At 47.0% G+C, this 5,492-nt stretch overlaps 1 long non-coding RNA gene across 1 annotated transcript in view; it reads right to left on the bottom strand.

Moving 5' to 3' along the window:
* Positions 1-5,492, bottom strand: part of LOC107182950 — a 9,848-nt gene that overhangs the window by 535 nt on the left and 3,821 nt on the right. The window contains exon 2 of the long non-coding RNA XR_001513706.1: positions 4,492-4,596. This is a non-coding gene — a long non-coding RNA (uncharacterized LOC107182950). The remainder of the gene's footprint in view (positions 1-4,491; positions 4,597-5,492) is intronic.

The raw sequence follows: 5,492 nt of genomic DNA, 5'->3' as shown, positions 1-5,492 counted from the left end.
GAGCAAATGCAGCTCCGGGCAGCTGGGGGTGAGGACAGGGGTGGGAGAGCGCATCTCACAGAGAAGTTGACCTGGGAGCCAGGCAGGCCTTGGGGATAAGGACGATGTCAGGAAGCAGAGAAGTGAAGGGTCACGCTGGATGGTGAGAGCAGAGAGGAGGAGGGCCACGGCTCCGAGGACGAGGTGACCTGCGGGGACCGGGGGTCTAGTGCTCAGAGTGTGGTCCAGAGCGAGCCGCCTCCCTGGGAGTCATGAGACACGCAGACCCGGCTCCCCAGGCCTCCGAGTCGGGCTCTGATTTTCACAAGGTCCCGGGGAGCTGTGAGCACGTGAGAGGCCGAGCCGCCCTGGTCAGGGCCGCGGGCAGGGAGGGTCAGGATGGGACAGGTGACCTGAGAGACGTCCTGATGTCCATGCCTGTGCTCGGCGACTAGTGACGCGGAAACCAGACCAGGGGAGGCCATCACACAGAGAAAAGTACAAGTCAACAGCCCTGTGAACACAGAGACCAAGTTCTTCAGTGCGTCCAGGGGAGGGCACAGCAGGGCCTAGTGGGGCTCACAGCTCTGACATCACCCAGCGAGACACCCCTGTCCACGCAAGATCCCATGAGAGGCCAGGTTTCCACTCCCTCTTCCAACCACGGAGAATGCAGACAACGCATAGGCAACAGCAGCACTCAACGCCGCTCAACGCCGCTATGGGCACTGGGCACGGAAGGACTGAAGGACGGTGACTTCTAGGGACAGAAATGCAGAGGTGCGCCCTCTGCCGCTGGCTTGCAGCCTGCAGAAGTGTCGGATGGGCACGGGGCAGGGGTGTCAGGCAGAGCTGGGAGAGGAGCTGGGGTCCTGGAACTTGAAGGTGGCCAGAGTCCGCCTCAGAGAAGTGGGAGGGACACTCTGCAGAGAGAGCTCGCGACCTGCAGGAGTTCCTGGGGCTCTCGCGGAGCACTGGGCACGGCCTGTGTTGGAGGAAACCACCTGGCCAGGCAAAGCACCTCACGGTCAGATTCAAGGGGGCGGGTCGCAGGGGCGAACAAGGTCAGGAAGGAAGCCAGTCTGCCCTCCGAGCGTGACTGTCAAACGAGGGGACCGCCCACGCCTACAGGTAGCTGCTGGACCTCCAGGGTGAAGACAGTTTCCGCCTGGAAATCTCTGGGAATCACTGGGAGTCCAGGAAGGAAGCTTTTGTATAAAATTGAGGGTTAATTTCATTCCATCAAATGATAACTGCCTCTCATGCTGTAATAATTCAATTAAGTTTTAAATCTAAAATGTGGCTGAGTAACAGATCGGGGCATTAACCTGCTTTCCTGTTAAAAATGCTATGGTTCTCACTATACAGAAGCCATCACGCTAATCACACTGAAACACTGCTCTGTGTTAGAATAAGCACAAGTGAATTGTCACTGCGCTGCTTTGGTATTTGGTGTATTAAGAATTCCTGTATTTTAAAAATCTCGTCTTACTTGGGTTACCTCATCTACCAGTTTAGCCTTAAACCTTTACTTTAATAAGTAGTGTAATCTCATGCATTTACCGACATCTGAGTTGTCTGAAAGGTGCACTTATTCTATTTGGATCTTTTTTTAAAGATATTTGTATTGATTTCAGAAAAAACGGAAGAGGGAGAGAGAGATTGAAACATGAGTGGTGAGATTCATTGATCAGTTGCTTCCTGTACGCCCCCCACTGGGGACCGAGCCCGCAACCCAGACTGGTGCCCTTGACCGGAATCAAACCCGGGACCCTTCAGTCCTCAGGTCTACACTCTATCCACTGAGCCACACCAGCCAGGGCTACTTGGATCTTCTTATCTTTGTGATATATCTCTTTTTAGTTCTCATCAAAAAGAACAAAAACAAAAACTCAAAAAAAAACCCAACAAAGAACCCAAGATTTTAAAATAAGCTAAAGTATCAGATTTTAAATCACTCTTCACAAATAATTAAACCAAGATTTTTTAAAAAATAAAGCATATTAACCACGTAAGTCTTAATATTGTCATTAATATGTTTAGTGAAAGCAAAAATAATTCATGTTTAGTGATATGAGAATGTTTTAAAATAAATCTTTATTTCATCTTTCTTAATTTCTAACATCTGTGCATGCTGTAAATATTTATGTATGTATATGTATACATACACATATATATACATTATACCTAATACTGTGGGAAATGTTTATAATTTCGAGATAAACTATATTGGAGGGTGGTCGTTACTTTTCCTGTTACTGATGGGATTCGCCACTTGAAACAACGAGATCATGGAGAAGGAGAAGAGGAAGGGACAGGGAAGCCGGGTCTCCAGGACACACAGCCCCTGCCCAGAGGCACAAGTAATGGCTGCAGGCCCACCCTCCTTCCCCAGCAGGGAGCACCTGGAACAGCAACCTGTAACCCCCTGAGTCCCTAAGAGGTCCTGCCTCCGTAAGAGAGCAGTATACTTAGCTCTCTTGGAAGTTAAATATTATAATTTTTTATTCATTCAGTGGAGGCTAAAGAAACTCAAATCAATAGGACTCAATATAAAATTTCAAAAACAAAAAGGAGCCTGTCTTACCTAATAATAGACAAACATGTAAATTGACCATCCCTCTGCTACGCTCACCAGCCAATCCAAAGAGTATGCAAATTAATCCAACAAAGATGGCGGTTAATTTGCATACATAGGCACGAAGTGGCAGAGCAAAGACTAAAGGCTCCAGCTGGAGCAAAGACCTGGGTCCTGGGTGCAGGAGGAAAACCAGTGCCAGCAGCCGGGGAAGGGAAGGCCTATTGCACGAATCTCTTCATGTGATGGGCCTCTAGTTTTATTAACAACTAGGGCCCAGTGCACAAAATTCATGCACTGGGTGTGGGGGTGGGGGGTAGTGTCCCTCAGCCCAGCCTGCCCCTTCTCACATACTGGGAGCCCTCAGGAGAGGTCCTACTGACGGCCTAGGCCCACTCCCTGCTCCCCTTGGAGATAGGGCTTAAGCCGCAGTCTGGCCTCCCTTTGTGGGAGGCGACCGGGCTGATCAGGGGAAGGCACCAGCCCCATCACCCCGCTGCTGCATCCACTGCCAGTCCCCGCAGCCACCAAGGTGTTTTCATCAACCCGGACTCCAGTCCCTTCACCATGAAAAAATGACAACTTTCTTTAGGCATTTTCAAGATGTGTCTTTCATAGGATATGACATTTCTTTATTATTTTTTTATCCTCACCTGAGGATATGTTTCCATTGATTTTTAGAGAATGTGGAAGAGAAAGGGAAAGACAGAGAGAAACATCAAAGTGAGAGGAATACTTTGATTGGTTGCCTCCTGCATGAGCCCTGACCTGGGCCCCGGCCAGGGAGGAGCCTGCAATCTAGGTACATGCCCTTGGTCAGAATTGAACCAAGACCCTGCCATAGGCTGGACAAGGCATTATCCACTGAGCCAAACCGGCTAGGGCAGGATATGACATTTCTAAGCCCTCCAGCAGCAGACCTCCGTTTTTTTTCATCAGGAGTGTGGTGAAAAACCCTAGATCACCGTTTTGAATTCTTATTACCCAAGTTACTAAGAATATTACCAGTGGCATACAGGGATCTTAACCTATGAGCGGTCAGAAAAGGTGCTTCCTCTGTAGTTCACACCAATCTGCGGCTTGGCCACCCACCCACCCCTGCCCCAGGCTTGATGACTCTGGCCCAGACTTCAGGCCTGGGCAGGGGAACCCCATCTCCCCTGATCACGGGCTCCACCCTTGCCCAGGCCTCCAATTACCATTTTTCTCTTTTATTAGTGTAGATCTTTTACTTTTACAAACTCCTATCTATACCTTATTTTTAAGAATAACAAAAATCTGTGAATACATTTAAAATATCTAAATGTTACAGTCTGCTGTTTCTCATTCTAAGGCCCGCAAGAATATTCTTAGAGATATAAGAATTAAATAAAACTCGATTTCAAGCTTCATTTTTCATGATAACATAACAGATTAGTCTGGACCACCAGAAAGGATACCTTAAAACAGTGACTTGCCATCTATTTCGGTGTGAAAGTCAGCATCTGTATTTGCAATCATAAAGAATTGCCACTTAATTTTAATCCACTTGATCTCCAATATTACACCAAAAGGTCTAGAGTGCAGCCCTGACCGGTTTGGCTCAGTGCATAGAGCGTCGGCCTATGGACTGAAGGGTTCCAGGTTCGATTCCAGTCAAGGGCATATATCTTGGTTGCAGCACATCCCCAGTAGTGGGTGTGCAGGAGGCAGCTGATAGATGTTCCTCTCTCATTGATGTTTCTAACTTTCTATCCCTTGCCCTTCCTCTCTGTAAAAAATAAATAAAATATATAAAAAGAAAAAGTCTGAAGTGCAGTAAGCCTTTTTGTTGATAGCTGGTGTTAAGTGGGTTATGTGCATTATTCAAGAATTAAAGATGCTGTCATATTCAATGTATAAGGGGAAACCCCAAATAATAAACCACAAATAACAAACGAATGTGCATGACTGACCTGCAGCCAGAGAAACATGGCGTGACTACTGTGTCGTTTAAAGAGCCGCAAACACAGGGCAGGTTACCAGAGCACTGTTCCAGCACTTGAAAAGGCCAACTTTATCTAAATAGAAAAAAAAACAAATGAATTTAAAGTGATTTTTCATGTTTTCACTAAACTTTTCTTCCTATAAATATTTATAAAGTGGTATTGACAAATATTGAAAGACTCATATTTATGGTTTGTTTTGTTTTGTCTATGAATTCTTCAAAAGATATTTTCAAACTTACTCAAAGTATTAGTTTTATAATTCATTGGTAGGTTTAACAGAACTACGTCAGCTATATTTACATATTTAAGCAGTAATAAAAACAACAACTCTACATCCAAAATATTCAGAATCAACAAGCCATAAATTACTTGGCCAAGTTTAATATCTACACTAATAAAAGAGAAACATGGTAATTGGCGTACAACCTGCTACCCCTTTCATTGGCTAATCAGCGAGATATGCAAATTAACTGTCAGCCAAGATGGCGGCCGGCAGCCAGGCAGCTTGAAACTAACATGAGGCTTGCTTGCCTCAGTGACAGAGGACTCCAACGTTCCCAGCCTGCCGCTGCAGTCCTCTGAGGCGGCAGTTTCAGAAACTATGTAACAAATACCACCTGACTTCAGCCAGCAGATTCGCAACATTGTATGCAAAGACCAGAAACCTATTTTCAGCAGCGGAGGCCTAAGAGCTGGAGCAAGCCTCAAAGCTAAAGCTGGCCCAGAATAAAAAGAAAAAAAGGAGCAGTTGGGAGCTTCAGTCACCCACAGCCTGAAAACAGCCCTCAGCCCCTCACCCAGACTGGCCAGGCACTCCAGTGGGGACCCCTACCCTGAATGGTGTGTGACCAGCTGCAAACAGCCATCATCCCCTCACCCAGGCTGGCCAGGCACCCCAGTGGGGACCCCCACCCTGATCCAGGACACCCTTCAGGGCAAACCAGCCAGCCCCACCCATGCACCAGGCT

Source organism: Myotis davidii, unplaced genomic scaffold, assembly GCF_000327345.1.
Source record: "Myotis davidii unplaced genomic scaffold, ASM32734v1 scaffold698, whole genome shotgun sequence".
Lineage (NCBI taxonomy): Eukaryota > Metazoa > Chordata > Mammalia > Chiroptera > Vespertilionidae > Myotis > Myotis davidii.
This window is presented reverse-complemented; position numbering and strand designations above follow the sequence as displayed.